This window comes from Polyodon spathula, chromosome 11, assembly GCF_017654505.1.
Source record: "Polyodon spathula isolate WHYD16114869_AA chromosome 11, ASM1765450v1, whole genome shotgun sequence".
NCBI classification, from domain to species: Eukaryota; Metazoa; Chordata; class Actinopteri; order Acipenseriformes; family Polyodontidae; genus Polyodon; species Polyodon spathula.
This window is the reverse complement of record NC_054544.1, coordinates 12,687,812-12,706,974: the sequence shown is the minus strand read 5'-3', so window position 1 is coordinate 12,706,974 and position 19,163 is coordinate 12,687,812. Positions and strand designations below refer to the sequence as shown.

Here is a 19,163-nt window from a genome sequence, read left to right as displayed (position 1 = left end):
ATGGCAGGAGCCAAAAGTTAATGGGTTTTGTCCCCTAAACTGGATAGCGTTTCCTGCACAGTCCCACAGTGAGGGCTGCTGCAATTGTATCACAAGAACTCCAACAGACTAACATGCTGTGTAAGATTACACAGATTCCCCATCTCTTATTTTATCAGGTCACCTTTTCTTTAAATATTAGAAGTTACTATACAGTTTTTGTTGATCAGTACACCAATACTTTCCAATACATTTAGAAAGGTATATTATTTTTGGTGGACCATAATACATATTTACTGGTTCTTTATCTCTAAGACTACCACCTAGTGGTTACACAAACACACTTACACTTTGAACACAGTGTAGAATCTGTTGGGAGGTTTGCAGACGAAAACCACAAGAAATTTATTAATTTTAAACCTCAGTCTGTAATTTGGTAGAAAACAGAAAATTCATATTATATAAAAATGTATGTAAATTACAATTCATATGTTACCCTGAAGAATAGAAATTACCAATTCCAGTGATTATTTCACGCTTTAAAAGGGGGCCTTAGCCATTCCATCTTAATATGCAAAATGACATGACTAAAGCTGTTATCAGTACTATCATCTTAAACTTTATTAAGTGTCACTAGTAAAAGCAAGGCACTGAAATTGTCAGTGCAGGCAACAGGGAGCGTTAGCAGTTATTTTGACCTGACGTTGTACTTGAGGACCACGCAGCTCACTCTAAAAGAACTGAAAATTATAATGTGACTTGAATGTGCAGAAAAATATGGTTTACATATAAAAGTACAATAAAATGTAAATATTGCCGCCTTATTGTTTTCTGTCTGCAATTTTAAGAACAGTGTGTGGTGCTGCTTTTATTTAAAAGATTTTTTATTTTTATTTTTAACAGTACGTATTATGACAGCCACTTAGCTAAAACAAAGTACCTCACATAATGTTTAAAAACCTTGTTCTGGATTCTGTTTGTTTATAAATAACACCCATTCTGAGCCTTCCTAAACATCGTTCGATGGAACCTGCCTTTAACTGACATCAATTTAGAAACATCACTCCTAGAAAGATCAGCTGTACAGTTAGACATTATGTTCTATGCACTTGGAAAGCACATTTGGATCTACTATTTTCAAATAATAAATACTAGGTTGCTATCACAAAAAATGCCTACCTGTTTTTGTCAGAGGACTATAAAAGAGCTGCTGCAGCAGCTTATTCTCCGATGTTCTCAAGGCAACCATGATATCTGCTGGGAGAGTGTCTCGGTTCTTTTCCAAGAAACCATCAGCATTGTACAAAACCTGGAAGAACAAACCCCATGTTTAAAGCACTTAAATCGGGGAAAGCAACTTCAACAATGGTAAAAAAAAAAATCATTATGGTGCATATAACAAAACAGTGGCTTGATCTGACAAAAGAAGAGCTATTGAAAATAACAGCTAGGTGAAGAACATAACCTGTGCTGATGGGCACAAAAACTGCATGCAATTAACCTTCTTTTTATTGATGTGACTCGGGCAGTCATTGTAGTGAAAACCAAGGATGAGGAGTCACCCACAATCCAGCCATCAATGTAGATTAAAACATACATACAGACATAATAGTTATTGATGGCTATATAGTGTGGTCTGGTCAAATGCAATTACCTTTCCCGCATAATGTTGAATTCCAAAACAAAGCTCCACACGTTTTGGTCTCCAAAAGTACTTATAACGTAGATTGACCTAAAATTTATCTGTAATGATACATTTCAAAACGTTTATAAAAGCTCACATGAAAAAAAAACAAGGAATCCACTGCAAGTACTGTTTTAGAAAGGTTTCATGACAAGAGGATTACTTAAGTAACCTAATTCCTCCTACCTACTAAAGTCTGGTCAGTTGCCTGTGGAAAGCGAATTTCTTCATCCAGTAGAGACAGAAGCCCCATGGGTTTCTGAAGAAACATATCTAAGATTGGTCGGTTGTCTTCATACTCCACCAGACTGGCGTCAATTTCTTCATTCTGGTATTCAATCTACATATACATTTAATAAACAGAACAAAAAAAACATATCATATTATGAAAAAAGCATGAAAAAATAATGTACAATCAAACTGAAATGCAATCAGCTGCTCTGAATGCTAGTCCCTAACTCCCTGGGCAGGTAAAAATGACTGATGCAAGATAAAATAGTTTTACAAATACAACTATTTGTAAAATGTATGGGTAAAAGTGACCACTGATCATACTGACTGAAAATCCTGGAGCAAAATCAATCTTTTGGCCGGGGGTCTGGGGTTGTACATGCCTTCAGATACATTCTGAGACAAAGAAATTCCAAAATGACTTCACTTACAACTTTACCAGATGGATCAACCTGACAAAATCACACATGGGGCTAGTTAACAAACATCGTTTTTGAAATGTTACTCAATCCTTTTACATGTATTTACATAATATCAATATTATAAAACCTCAGCTGCAAAAACCATATACATACCTGCTTATCTAAATCAGTAAATACAGGGTTCATACAGCTTTTCTGATACAAATTTCAAGGACTTTTCAAGGACCATTTTGGCAATTTTCAAAGTTGATAACTAATATCCAACTGTACAAATAACGTTTTTGCATTAACAGCTTATATAACTGTATAATAACACAAATCTAACTCATACTCACTGAGTATAGACAAGCTATGGAACAGTAAACCTTCTTAAATCAGTAATATTTAGTCAATTTTGGTGCCTATAGGTGAGTGTTTCATTCTAAAAGAAGTACAATTCAGTGTTTTAATCAATGTCAGTAGCAATAGTCCAAGAATTTTGTGTCTTAATCACAGGCGCCTAACTTTGTTAAAGTTGGGGACAAACTGAAGGACTAACTGCCCAACTTAAAGAGGCAATTTTTTTAAATTGTATTTATTTATTTATTACAATTAAGACGCCCTAAAACCAAGTTACGGTTTTCGTAATTGCAAACTGACAAAATTGGGCAGGTCGGTTCAGCATAACATTTTCACTATGTACTTACTAAGCATGCATTAATTACAAATACATGCAAGTAGCACCACATGGCACAACCAGGACCAATCTCTGCACAGTGCTACACCCAGAACTCCCACATAATGTTTATTAAAGGAAAGTGTTTAACAAACAAAGAAAAGCAAGTACTGTTCTTTTGAAGGTAAGTATTCCCTAAGTAAGGCAGTTCAAAATACTAGAAAACAAACTTTTCTCTATTCTTGTGTTCAACACAAAACAAACAGTAGTGGGATGAGAGCCTTTAAATAGCGTTAATAGATATTAATGTTTAAGTGTAATGTAATTTCCTTTGATGAAAAGGGAAGTGGTACATTATTTCAAAATAAAAAGCATCATTAAACAGCCCATTGTAAAAATATACACATTTTAAAAAATGTTCCTGAATCCCAAAGGCAATATTCAAGATTGATTCTAACTTCCCAAGGGGAAATCAGGTGAAACTATGCGACAGCTAACACTCGATTAATTTGCGAAAAGGCAATGATTAAGATAAACTATAATGTGTGGACACTATAACGTAAATAATACTTAAAATGAGAAAAAACAGTATGTAAAGTAGCAGTCTGATAAACCTCTGAATGTTCTGAAAGAGCCAGGCAATTGGTTTTTTGATACTACATTAACCTGTGTGTGTGTGCTTAATCTCTACATTAGTCAATTAAACTGTGCATCCTTAAATTTATCATGCGTAGAAAAAAAAGAGTCTATCTATTAATGTGTTTTAGTTATTGTAAATAATAAAACTTACATTTGTTTCATACTTAAATGAGAAAAAATGACACTTGCTGCAGAATTACATACTTCATGCGACACTACCCCAAACATTTTACAAAATAACACATACAAAACAGACAGAAAGATTAATTGTGATTGCAATGCAGACTCATTTGCTGCTACTACGAATACTGCTCATCAAGTTCATTGGTGTGGTCCCAAACAATCGTTATTCTGTGGAAAAATCCATCTCCACCAAGATAAAATGTGTTTAGAGCTGTTAAACAGCAATATGGTGTGTTGAACCCAAGCCACAGGGGCTGAATGAACCCAAACCATTCACAGAGCTAAAGATTCCATTGTGGATGCAGCACAAAATGCTTTTGTCTTATTAATTTATCTTATTGATAGGCATGTTGGTAAGGAATCATCTGCATGTCCCTTCATCAAGAAATTGGGGCTCAGAATGGGTATATATTAGCACTGTTAATATCTGATAATGCATGTGGACATTTTCCTCTAGGCACCTTTTCACCTGGGACTTTGTCAGTATTTTCTTGCAGTTTCTGCTATCAGTGGGTCTTCTCATAAAGCTCCTACTATCACCACACATATAAACTTAACCAGATGTAGGCATTTCTGCAACAATGATGGACATTAAATCAACGGAGATAAGGATATTAAAAAGCAACTTGGTATAAATTATGACAGCTATCACAACCAATGTGTTCTTCTTTACAGATTGGGGACGGTTATCGTGAAGTTGAAATACCACCTGTAACCTCATCAGAGCTCTCAATATTATGTCTAATCTCCAAGTACATTTGGTACACCAAATGTCAACCATTGACCTATTCCCCAATGGATGCAAGAAATACATCCGTGAACAGCAGGTAAAACCAATGAGGTATTCCTAGTGTTTCAGGGGGACAGGTTAATGGTTACACTCTGATGTATCAACTGTTCTTGGAGATTAGACATAATTCAGAGAGCTCGCTTAAGGCCATAGGGTGCTTTAAACTTCAGGTCACCATGATGTGATGACAGAAACACAGTTAATCTAAACAACAAGATGAATGGATTAGTTAAATTAACTCTCACCCATACCAAGTTGTCTTTAAGCTCTTTTAGTTTATTTTACCTGCTCCAGAGCAAAGATGTGTTGGTTGAAGTAGAACTGGATCTGTTCATTGGCAATGTTAATGCACAGCTGCTCAAATGAATTCTCCTTGAAATTCTCAAATCCGAAGATGTCTAGAATGCCAACATTCATTCCACTCTCTGCAGTGCTTTAAAAGAAAGAAAGAAAGAAAGAAAGAAAGAAAGAAAGAAAGAAAGAAAGAAAGAAAGAAAGAAAAGAAAGAAAGAAAGAAAGAAAGAAAGAAAGAAAGAAAGAAAAAGGACAATATTTAACTTTTCTGCAAAACACAAATCCAGAAACATGCAATATCTAGTCAGTAGTGAATCAGATCAAATGTGAATGTGGGGAGCAGGGCAGCCACAACTGCAGTCATATTGCCAAAACTGCATGAGCTGGCATATCTTTTAACAATAAGAGACACCCTACACATAACGTATTAACACATTAAAATGTTCACATAACCAGAGCCATCTCAAACACCAGACGAATCTATAAACCTTACTTCTCTGGGGGTAGTAGTAGATAAAATGTTGCTTTTGGTTTCATTGTCTAGCTGTATATTTTAAACACTAACCATATATTTTTATCAGGCTGCAGCAGGGTATTGATGCAGTTTATTATCCAGCTGAAAAGCCGCCCATACAGGGCCTTGGACATGGCATCTCGCACGTCTGCAGCCTTGTCCACAGTGTTGGTGCGGATGATGGTCTCTCCTCGAGTCACCACACATTGTGAGGTCAGGGCCTCCTGAAGCTCGTCTGCACCAATACTAAGGAGGGAGGCAGCTGGAAAACAGACATGTTCACCGGGAGCATGTTAAACCAATCGTTCTTGACTTCTGTCATCACAGAAAAAAGATGTAATCTAGACACAGTTGATTTTAATAAAAAATAGTAGCAAAATACACCAACATTTATATCATGTTTTGTTTGTTTGTTTTAATTTCCTGAACAAGTATGAAAATCACACTTTGCCGGTTCAGCTTAGCATCCTGTAACTAAGTTCTGAAAACAGATTTAACCAGGCGAATCAGAGGATTCGAACCCACTACTATATTATTTCACTGTTCCTTCAATAATAGAGTCTCCACATTCTTGTACAATGGTTTATGCTATTTTCTAAATGACTTTTTGCCTGTATTCTATACCATTTTCTAAGGCTTCAGAATTAGGAACTTCACTTTTATCCGTCTGGTGTTGAGAAGTAATAGCTGCAAATTCAATGTTTCCAGTATTTAAGATGGCAGAAAGAATTCTATATACAGAATTGACTTCCTGTAAACAAGAAAACATAACAGTTAACATGCAATTGATCACACCTGCACATATTAAACAGTGTTCACATATAGAGCGGTGCCCGGAATTTCTGAAAAATGTGTGAAATGATGGAAATGTGGATATAACATGACATTTCTTACCAACACTTCAATAATGCTAAGAACTGCTGTGGTCCATTAAAGTAATTTATAAAATAACACTGACAGGAAGTTACAAATAAAACTTGCGTGTGTCGACCTTGTACCTGCTCAGTGAACCCAATGATTCTGAAACAATGCTGGATGGCTTCAAACTGATCTTTGTATGAATTGTTGGAGATGATATCCTCCATCACTTTACCATTTTCATTGTCAATGTATCTATATAAAAAAAAGACAAAAAAAACCTGTTAAGCCATATTTATGTTTTTTTTCGCTTTAAGATGAATAACAATTTAATAATGTTTAGTGTTTAGAGAGAGAGAGAGAGAGAGAGAGAGAGAGAGAGAGAGAGCGTGTTTTAGATCTACAGTAATTAAAGTGTTTTTTGTGGACTATATATATATATATATATATATATATATATATATATATATATATATATATATATATATATATATATATATATATATATACAGTGCCTTGCAAAAGTATTCAGACCCCTGACCAATTCTCTCATATTACCGACTTACAAATGGTACATTGAAATTTCGTTCTGTTTGATATTTTATTTTTAAACACTGAAACTCAGAATCAGTTATTGTAAGGTGACATTGGTTTTATGTTAGGAAATATTTTTAAGAAAAATAAAAAACTGAAATATCTTGCTTGCATAAGTATTCAACTCCTGTGCTGTGGAAGCTCCCAGTTTGCACCGATGAACGAAATTGCCCTAACGAGGACACAATTACCTTACCATTGGCCTCCACCTGTGAACAATTAAAGTCACATGTCACATTTTCTGGACAAAAATCCCACTGTTGAAGGATCATTGGTAGGGCTGTGAATATGAAGGAAAATGAAGACCAAAGAGCATGCTACAGAAGTTAGAGATAAAGTAATACAAATGCATAGATTAGGGAAAGGGTACAAAATAATATCCAAGAGTTTGGATATCCCAGTGAGCACAGCTGGATCAATAATCAGGAAGCGGAAGCTGCATCACACCACCCAGGCACTGCCAAGAAAAGGCTGTCCCTAAAAACTCAGCATTCAAACAAGAAGGAGACTTGTGAGAGAAGCCACAGAGAGGCCAACAATCACTTTGAAGGAGCTACAGAGTTCAGTGGCTGGGAGTGGAGTAATGGTGCTTAAGTCAACCATATCAAGAGCTCTGCATAACAATGGCCTGTATGGGAGGGTGGCAAGAAAGAAGCCGTTACTCAAAAAGTACCATCTAAAAGCAAGTCTGGGGTTTGCCAGAAAGCATGAGAGACCCAGCTGCGATGTAGGAAAAGGTTTTGTGGTCAGATGAGACCAAAATAGAGCTTTTTGGCCAAAACTCAAAGCGCTATGTGTGGCGCAAACCTAACAATGCCCATGCCTCAAGACACACCATCTCTATAGTGAAGTACAGTGGTGGCAGCGTCATGCTGTGGGGATGCTTCTCATCAGCAGGGACTGTGCATCTTGTTACAATTGAAGGAAGAATGGATGGAGCAAAATACAGGAAAATACTGCAAGAGAATCTGCTTCAGTCCGCAAAAAAACTGAAGATTGGGAGGAAATTCACCTTTCAGCAGGACAATGATCCCAAGCACAAGGGCAAAGCAACATTGGAGTGGCTCAAGAACAAACAGGTGAATGTCCTACAGTGGCCCAGTCAAAGTCCTGATCTCAATACCATTGAGAATCTGTGGCACAATTTAAAAATTGCTGTCCACAAGTGTCGTCCAACCAACCTGAACAACCTGGAGCAAATGTGCCAAGAAGAATGGACCAAAATCACTCCGTGTGCAAAGCTGGTACATACTTACCCCAAAAGACTTAAAGCTGTTATTGCAGCAAAAGGTGGCTCTACCAAATATTAATGTGTGGGGGTTGAATACTTATGCAAGCAAGATATTTCAGTTTTTTATTTTTCTTAAAAATATTTCCCAACATAAAACCAATGTCACCTTACAATAATTAATTTTGAGTTTAAGTGTTTTAAATAAAATATCGAACAGAACGAAATTTCAATGTACCATTTGTAATTCAGTAATATGAAAGAATTGGTCAGGGGTCTGAATACTTTTGCAAGGCACTGTGTGTGTATATATATATATATATATATATATATATATATATATATATATATATATATATATATATATATATATATATGTGTGTGTGTGTGTATATATATATATATATATATATATATATATATATATATATATATATATAAACTTTAAATTGAATTGACTTAAGTAATGAACAAACAGAAAACAACAATATAAAATAGCTTCTGATGGATATCAAGTTTATAATAATACTGCTGATGACATAACACACTTGTTGTATAATTAAGTAAGTTTGATAGGCCCTTCCCACAAGCATGAACTGTATAATATCCAAGTGAAAGACTAGTTATCGTCTAAGAATAAATAGTGCCAAGGTTGAACATACAGTATAATAGGAACCTGAAGGGAGTTATTATATTCTGAGAGAAAGTAATGAGGTTTCATTGAAAATGTCTCATTAAAGTGACTGATAAAAAGGACACGGTTCAATTCCACCAACATATGCAACATCTATGCAAAAATGGAAAAATACAAAACGCAAACTTTGATGTTTAACATTCCATTTACTCCATGTTATATAGCCTGCAATTTGATTTCAATTTGCAAAAGTAAATATATAAACAAATGTTGTCTCTCCAAAACAGAATGCATCATATCTTAAACTAAACATGCACTTCGGAGGGTGGTTCTCCGATAGCCTGTATTGTGCCAGTTGTTTCTGTTGATAAAGACCAGCATACATATAATAAAACATGTGGAAACTTTTCTCTACTCTGAAAAGAAAAGAAAAAAAAAAAAAATGCATTTTAATCAATACGCCACTGATGCAAATACACCATGATAAAACATGAATAAGAAGGCTCCAGAATGGCGCATGCGGGAGTGTAGGATGCGCCCTATAGCCTGGAGGTCGCCGATTCGAGTCCAGGCTATTCCACTGCTGGTCGCTGACGGGTGCTCCCAGGGGGAGACGCACAATTGGATGAATGGGTGGGTGGGGGGGAGGGGTTAGGGTGTCGTTGGCTCACCACGCACCAGCGACCCCTCTAGTCTGGCCAGGCGCCTACAGGGTTGTCTGTAAGCTGCCCAGAGCTGCGTTGTCCTCTGACGCTGTAGCTCTGGGTTGGCTGCATAGCAGGCCTGCAGAGTGAAACTAAGTGGTTGGCTGACGACACACACTTCGGAGGACAGCGTGTGTTTATCTTCGCCGCTCCCGAGTTATTGCAGGGGTGGTAGCGGTGAGCTCAGCCTAAAATACAATTTAACATTTCAACTTGGAGAAAAAACGGGGTAAAATCAATTGCCGATTACTAAATAAAAAAAAAATAAAACATGAATAAAACTCAATAAGCCTGTAAACAGTTCCTCTTGTTTTTTAGTATACAGTAAACATCCACTTGATAAACATATATTTCTACCATTTCAATAAACAGGTCCTCCTCACATGTTTTAGTAAGGCTCTATAATTAATATTATTTTCAAAAGAATGAAACTGAATCAAAAGGCTCCACCCACGTAGCTTGTTTTATTACTCCCACCACTGCCCCAGTCGGCGTGAACTTCATCTCCAGATACTTCCCAAACCGACTCGAGTTGTCATTTATAGCAGTGCAGGCGTTGCCAAAGGCCTCAACCAAAGGGTTGACCTGGAGAATTTTCTCTCGTAATGTACGATTGTTTGCCTAAAAATCACACAGAAACATTTCAGTAAACAGCATTTGCATTTCACCTTGTTCTTGAGATTAGTAAATAAAAAAGAGCTGCAGTTTTTATTTTTAGTAGAAACACTCAGTATTAAATGTAAGTGTAATCTATAAGATTATTCTAAAAGTCACAAGTACAGTAGAGATCGAGCTTTGAAAGAGGCAAGATGTGTAATCGTAACGTGTTTGAAAATTACAAATTGCTGGATGCAATTGACAAAAGGTCTGTTGTCTTCAAGGCGTACGAGTCTCTGGAATTAGACGATTAGGTATATTAGCTGTGTGTTTCTAAACCATGGTGGCAGTGCCTCTCTGTCTTTCTTACCTGGTCTTTGCTGAAAGTTGCCATTCCTTGGTAAGCAGCATCTGCCATTGCAAAGATATGTGGAGGATTTGATGATCGCCTTACTCCATGGTACAACTTAGAAAACTGTATGTTAAAAAAATAAATAGCAGAATTGCTTCCATAAATTGTTTTCATTTTTAGATATGTCAGTAGCTTATGAATCACCCAGAGGGTGACTCATCAACAACACACCACAAGAAAAAAACATTTTTTATTTTGTCTCATGGCAGACAGGATCACATTCAGTGTTTATAAATGTGTGGACTTAGTGCTCATGTATCAGGTCAAAGTGCTCATAGGACAAAAGAGGCCTTCCCTGAAAAGTATTCAGACAATAACATTGTATACGAAGGATTTTACATGACATATTGCTAACTACCCCAGATGCCTTTCTTCAAACCAGCTTCCAGCTATGTGTGTACAAGGTATTTCAAAATCATGGAAAAACATATTGACACCGATGAAGTACACAAGGATCAAGTGTTCTTGCTTTGAAGAATAACCTGAACCCTACTGAACTCTTTATAACGAAAACTAGCATGTGACTATCACAAAATGTGATCACATTCTGCCCTAGTGCCATGCTTTTACACAAGCACGTAATAATTTAGCTATTCAATTATGACATGATATTTAACTTCTCTGATAGCATTCGGGTATGATGATATTAGTACATGCAGTATTAAAAAATGTACATGCTTCTATTAAACTTACCTGTGGTGAGTAGATGTTAAGATTCTGAAAAGGGTTTAAAGCAATCAGAATGTCTCCAACATATGTGTAAATCTGAAGGGCTGCATGCTGCTTCTGCAGATGAGCAATGAGAGTTTCCTACACAACGATAAACAGGGACCTGCTTTAGTAAAACATCCCACCTCCCCCCCCTTCCAGATATACAAAAAAAACCACTCACTCACCTCATCTAAAACTTGGAGACTGACCAAGTCATCGTCTGGACAGCTTTCCACTGCTTTTTCTTGAGTTTTTCTGCTATTGATTCGTTCATGCCTAATGGATTTGAAAAAAAAAGTTTATATTTAAATTATATTTAGCATATTTATTACTGCTGTAGTGCAGTCTCATGTTACATGTACAATTGAAGCTCAAGAACTTCCATTTTAAAAACAGTTAATCTGTATGTCAGGGTGCACACAGCACAATTAATCTCATTTTTAACACTTTCCCAGAGTTTTATTGATTATACCAAGCCCTTATTTACTACAATGTAGTTTTCATTTGGTCGACAATTGACCTTTTATTCTCCTGTGTGGATTCACAAGTCACCGGGTCAGTGCAAAGGCAGCTGCACATTATGAACGTGTTCATGTTGCACCTCGATAGAAGGGGAGCTTTTCAAAGACACCCTCAGGGTACAACAGTGAATAAAAGAAAACGCTTGACTATTTGTTGGTGGTTTAGAAGCTTTGGTTTCAAGGGTATTTGTGCTGCAGTTGATGCAAGATCCATTTAGATTCCTATGGTATCTAGGATGTTTAGGTTTTCAGTGCTGCAAATATTAAAGTTATTACTGTGGTGTATTTTAGTGAATCTACTGTGATCTGTATTGTATTACCACACTGTAGCATATCTATGCCAGCAACATGTTTATTGTTATTTATTTGTACTAGTATTTTTTATTGTGCCCAAATGTTTTACCCCAGATTTTCTCACCAATTTGCAATGTCAGGCCCAGAAGGATCTCATTCTACCACAAATTGAATTGTAGCAAACACAAACTTGGCACATTAGTTTTCTTCAGCTTTATAGACGAGATGCATGTTACACACATTGGCATTCACAATAGGATTCCATCAGGTGTCCACAGGCAAAGACATGAAAGAGTTAAAATCATTTAACAGCAGAGGTATTACTTACAGTGAGCTGCCTATCTCCTATCTCCTGCTGTGTTACAATTATCGCTGATCCCTAATGACAGAACCTAGCAGGCTATTTCTGTCTGAAGTGTGTCTCATGAGCATTCCTACTCTGCAAAAATGTAATATAAAAAACCATAAAACAGATGAGCCCTGTTGATTGTCCACTATTCAGAGAATTTCCCATGTCTAGTATATCAGTCCCTCCCTCCCAACCTCACAATAGAAACATTTCATTTCACCTTTTGAAGGTTTATATTTTTAATGTCTAAATTTAATTGTAATTTACCAAAAATAACAAAAACAAAATGCAACCCATGGTTAGTTAATTGCTTTTTGTGCTTATCACGAATCAATGTCAAATGTATTGACAAGGCTGTAAGACATTACCGAACACTATTATTTTTGTAAGATAGTAAAATGTATCAATTTACACAATGCAAAGAGCTTTTAATTGCATCAATTACAAAACTACTGTAGAGAGTAAGGTAAAATTACATACTTAATTTAATTAAGTTTAATCTTCTAGGTGAAAGCACACAACACTGCTGTAATGCTGCTTCAGGATACACACATGAATTGAAAACAGTCCTTGCATTAATGCACTGCCTCCATGTCTGTTTGTTACCTATTATAAACAATCTAGCATTCACTCAACTCACATCAGAATTCACATTAGGACTGTACGAGAACAGCAGCAGTGAAATCCTGCCACCCGCTGGACATCACTGAATATTTACAGTAAACTATATAATATATAAATCCCATCAAATTCAATTCCAGACCCTTCTTTTATGTGTTTTTTTTTTTTTTTTTTTCCCCTCTGTGGGTATAATTGCAACCTACAATTCTGCTCAGTTCTGCTCTCTAGCACACAGATTGTTAACTGCAACATCACAGAGACCTTGGGATACAGTGTTTGTGCTCCATAAACTGGCATCACATTGTTTTAGATAGCAAGTCATATATTTTTGTTGGTTAAAGAGGGCTTTATCTCAACCTAGAAATCCTTTAGACTCCAGCTAGCTTGTTAGCATAGTGGTGGGGGGGGGGGGGGGGGGGGTGTCAAGGGGGGGTTCTTCTACCTCAGGTATCAGAACTGTGATGTAATCACCAAAATTACCACAGTTGAAAGCTTTGTAGTTAGTGTGTAAAAACACGTTTCTAAAATCGCTGTAAAAGTTGTACAAAAACAACAATACAAATTCTAAACTAAAGAAGCACTAAATAAGAGTGGCATTCCTCTCACAACCCAGAGTAAACCTTGCATTGCAGCAACGTACTTGGCTGTGGATATACATCCTGACTCTTTCTGTTCCTGGATGAGTCTGGCCAGCTGATTTTGGAGAGTCATGACTTTACTATGGGTCTGTTTAATGAAGGGATTCTCCAAGAGGTGTGTGACCGAAGGCCGCCTTTCAAAGTCCTTGATCAAACACCTGCAAACAAACAGACACAAATAAACAGGATTAAAATATGCAGCCTAAAACCGTGACATCAAATTTAGACAAAATTCATTGTTTTTTTAACTCCATACATTAAAGGAAATCCAAAAAAATTAAGGGCATTTGTACATTAATTATATATACTGTATATTATTAGATCCCCCTTCACAGTATTCTAATGCCTGTTTTTTTTTTTTTTTTTTTTTGTATAATCAATACATTAAAACATACGTTGCCAAACTACCACTAAGTGCAATACATGAAACAGACACAAATTGTACATTTTTTCAATGGTTTTGTTTATCATATTACACCTTCAAGTGAGGTGCACAACAAATACAGGAATAAAACAGCATGTTCTACTTCTTAACAAAGTATACTCTGTTTCCCTTTTGGATTTCACAATCAGGCAACAGTAAACATATTTGGTTGCTTGCTTTTAAGAATAATACAGTAGCCAATAGAATACTTCTAGTTTTCTTCAGGGATTTGCTTAACTCCCTTGTGTAACGGATACTGGTGTACAAATGTATCTTCTGTGCTCACCTTAATGACGCAGTTATCTCCAGAGAGCACTGGTTCTACAGAGGCTGTGCCAGGTGAGTTATTATTGTAGTCTGGTCTCACTCCTGGGAGTAGTGGCCACCCAGAGCAGAAGCAACACCAGAACTATTTACCTCACCTCTGTTCTCTTTCTCTCTCTCCAAGACTATAAATATCAGCTTGCCACGCTGGGCTATAAAATAATGTATCTCTGCCTGTCCAGCAGCAAGCTCTTCTATTCAAATATAGAAAATCCATGTGCTCGTCTCAGGTTAACATTTATTAACCGTTTTTTAATTATTTTAATTTATCATCTGGATACAAAAATACAGCTATTGCAGTTAACTGACATATAATTATATGAATGGTATCGATTATATTAAACCATTTAAAACATTAAGTTTGTTTGTTTTACTATCATTTTCTTTATCACATGATTTTGAATTATGGCATTGCATTGTGTATCATGGTGCATTTGTTTATCTGTATAGACAACAGACACATGTAGACAGACAAGTAAATATATCTAGATAGAAAATGTATGTGTGCATCCCATCGAGGCATTGGTACCTGTTACATACAAACTGGTCTACACAAAGATAAAGCAATGAGACTGGACAGTATGACAAGCAGTGCCTTATCTAGTCAGAAATTCTGGTACCTTCTATCAGGACTTCTTAGATGGAAATTAATTCCCAGAATTCATTAGTGTCACTACATTAACCAAAGGTTGCAGCCATTACTGCAATCGCACCATTTCCATGTTGTCACAAAGAGCAGCTATTTGCTGCCACAATTACATGCAATGATGAAGCATTTATTACCTGAGAACAAGAGCAGACACCCACACATGCCGGTCTGCCCGAGAGGTCTTTTGAAATGTCTCCAGCAGCTTGCACCGCTTGATAACATTGATGGCATTTCATTGCCACGGCGTTAGAAAATATATATTTTTTATTATTATTATTTGTTACTCTGATGGACAAAATAGGAGACTTTTTAAGAAACACATTACAGTATGCAGCCATAATTTAATAAAAGAGTTAACCCTAAATTGCTAGGTTAAAAATAAGCAATATTACAAAATGGAAATCAAATAAAGCTGTTTTTGCTAATACTCATCACATGTTGTTGCCCTGATAGGCTGTTCCTTCCTTATACTGATTTTTACACTCATTCAGAGAAGAACTGAAATAGTTCCAATAACTTTAAAGTATTTTAGAATCCACAACATTCCTTATTATTATTCCTTATTAATGAAATGATTAATTTGGGCAGCATGGTCTATTATCATGCTCCTAATTGAAATTCTACTACGCAGAACACATTTATATCATTTACTATTCCTTTATTGCAGAATTTTTTTAACTGAAAAAATAGACACTTAAGTGAAAATGTAACCAGGATACAAAGTAATTATTCTAATGCCCCGTTTGCTGCAAATTGTCCCTTGAGGTAAAATTATTTTAAAGAGCTGTATTACCCAAATTGCTGGGGTGAGAGAAGGAAGCTATTGACTTAATTCTAGAATAAGTCACACATTAAAAGGCACCATTTTGTAAAATAACTATTTTTAACACTCCTAAAACTGTAGAGTAATATGCTGTTAGTGGCAGTGAAGCATTTACCTAATCTTGGAAGTTTCCATTCACAAAGTGTTCGTTGTCATTTTATGCTATAGTTGAAACACTTTTAATATCAGTTCAGTTAACATGAAGCAGTAAAAGTACAAAATTCCATCATAAACAGCACTGTATCCAATGATCACCTGCATCAAGATTACTGATCTAATTATCAGAGATGAAAAGCAAAACAATAAGCATAAAATACACAACATCAGTAATAAAAGATCCTAATCATTTTTACATTAACAATATCCCTTTTCTCGCCCTTTCCAATGCAAGTACAATGACAGAGAAGCAGTAATACTAAATATATAAAATGGTGGTTGTGTAACATGGACCAAACATCCAGTCACAGCCACACTGAAACCATTAGAATTCACTTTGTCCAACTGGAACAGTGGTACTAGTGGGGTGGTCAGGGTTAGGGTTAGGGCTAGGGCTGTAGTAGTTAGTTCTCCTTCCTCCTGGTTTAAGCAGCATTGTAACAACTTGATAATAATAACAGCACGGATAAGAAATGTCATGAAAAAAGGATTCAAATTGCATTTTTATTGAAATTCGTTGGTTTATTTTTATTACATTCAATCTCACAGTCTGTGTGTGTGTGTTTTTTGAACCAAATAGAACAAGAATGAAAGTAGCTGATAGTCAGTTCACAGGGTGTTTATAGGGAAGTGTTCCAGAACACCCTACACTGTTCCATACTTTACATCTCTAATGGCAGGCATTAGATAGTGAATGGACTGAGAGCATTTAAGGAGTGTATTGAGAGAGTGAAGACAAAATTAATTTATGATTTTGTGTGCTTTAAACCTAACCACTAATGGATTTAAACATGTTGAACTGACATCACAACTGTTCTTAAAAGGCTTTGGATTAAAGATAACATATTTGTTGACTTTTAATACAGTATAATTAAATGCAAAGTTCAGTCCAAAATGTACTTAAAACTATTAAATAAACACGTTGTTCAGTAGTGGGGATTAATTAAGTGATGTCAATTTTTCATGTTGTGGACCATCTATTACATTAGCATGTAAAAAAAAAAGGGGGGGGGTTACAACAGCAAACGGCCACTAGATGAATGTAAAAATAAATGAATGAGCTTACATTGAGCTTTGTTATCAAATCAGAATTTATGAGCATGGACGCTAATTGCTGATAATGTACCGAAGTGCAGTCACTGTAATTTGCATAAAAAATACGGCTGATGTAATGTAGGGGGGTATTATAATTCAAAGTAGAGCATAATTCAACACAAATGCTACCTATACAAAGCGAGTGAGAAATTATGCAGCACAGGAAAACAAATGAAAGTGATCTTTACATAGAGCACTCATGTTGACCACATGTTGGACAAGTTTACTTCACTATTCAAGAAAATTTCATAGAACATTCAGAATCTTTTTTTATGTAAAATGAAAGCTATTTACCAATAAAAAATGTGCTATCAATAAATCATTAAACCTAAATATTTATTTTGTGGTCAATATAAATCAAGAAAATGATAAATCATGTGTCTTTACTAACCGCTATTTTTTTTTTTTTAAATATGCAGTTATGTTTTTCAGTTTTAAAACTAAAAAAATACCTGTTTTTTCTGATGTCTGTCTTCCATGCGAAAGCACTTACATAGCAATGTCTGTTATTGTGATACACTAAACAGTCACAATTAAGATGACAGAGTTGGAGCAGACCCCATGTGGCTAAGGTGATTTAATGCTAATGGACCATAATGCCATGAGCATCAGCACTTGACAGAAAGAAACAACGATGACGTTAAGGCAGCACTGCCCTGTGTGTGAGAGCAGAGGACCAGAGGAGGGTTTTGCAATTCCGATCGTGTCATCTGTCTGGGTCTCTGTAGGTGCGGTGATTTAATGCCACGATACAGAAGTCACGCACAGCTACATGCATGTGTCTGAGGAACAGCAAACCGGAGAGACAGAGCAGAGGAAGTCAAAGAGGGCAGGAAGCCACTGGATACGGATGATGTGTTAACAGGCAAAAAGGAAAATGAGTCATTGAATTAGGTGGGTAGGAGATTTGAATGAACTACCTTGTACAGTGGCTGGACACAGAGTTCAGTGTAGAAGAATCTTGCAGTTAAGTTATATATCAGAGATGAGTGTGATGTGTTGTATTTATTGCAAGTGCAGTTTCAATCAAAGTACTGTACCACTCCTTTTAAATACAACAGCAAAAAGGATAACCGCCTGCCTGAAATGAACCAGTTTAGGGCTGCCATTGGTATACTTTATAATTGTCATGACTATGGGAATGCTTTGTTTAAATCAAGGTCCAACTCCCCGTGCTCACATACTACTACATCCTTGATCTGCACGTGAAGCGATTGTGCAATCCCTGTGCCTAAATACAACTATATAATTTAAATCACTCGTGCTGCATAGCCCCATTATATTCTATGCACCAATACAATACATGATATACACCAACATTAACACACCACATGCAACATAAAACACAAAATACGCACAGGGGCAGGGCACCCTGCCACAAATGTACAAGAGAAAAGCTGATTTAAATGCTGTTTTTATGTATTAAGTATTGTGAAGGTCTTAGCTCCGGTATCTATTGCACTTTCAGAAGTTAAATTACCTAATTTGGTTACACTTAGAAATCACATTGAATTTATAACCCACGGTAATAACTTCAGTAAAAGAAAAAAAAATTGCATTTACTCTGTAAAATCAAACAGAGCTTTTATAAGAATGAGATAGACTCCCTTTTCATTTAAATGGCCAACACCATAAGGATGGAGGTAGATAATGAAATGACTATGCATGCAGCCACTCATCATGCAAAACTGACATATGCATACAAAAAAAGGTTCAACCATATGGAGAATAGACGGCATGGATTTTATGCATCCATTGCATTTAATTTATCACAACAAAGCTGACAGGCTCTCTGCACTGACAAATGCACAACTAACACAGATTAATGAGCCAGTTACCTCTAATGGATAAAGGTTCACCCCTGTAAAGTCAGATGTTTTCATTATAAATAATGAAGAATTTGTTAATTTCCGGTCTGCAGGTCTACAAAATGTGCACTGTTGGTCCAAGCAAAAGTAAAAACTCCAGCATCCACAAATAATCAGGCTAAAACTGAGTATTCCTTTCACTTCAAAAGCCCATTACACAAGAGGCTTCAGGATTTAGCATTAAGAATGTTTATTTTATGTGAACTTTATTGACAAAGTCCTTTTGTTTTTTTAAACAGTATGCATAAATTGATTCTGAACTGATTTCTCAT

The 19,163-nt window shown here is 36.1% G+C and overlaps 1 pseudogene; it reads right to left on the bottom strand.

Annotated features, from left to right (window-relative positions):
- LOC121323035 overlaps positions 1–19,163 on the bottom strand; it is an 89,728-nt pseudogene that overhangs the window by 49,239 nt on the left and 21,326 nt on the right.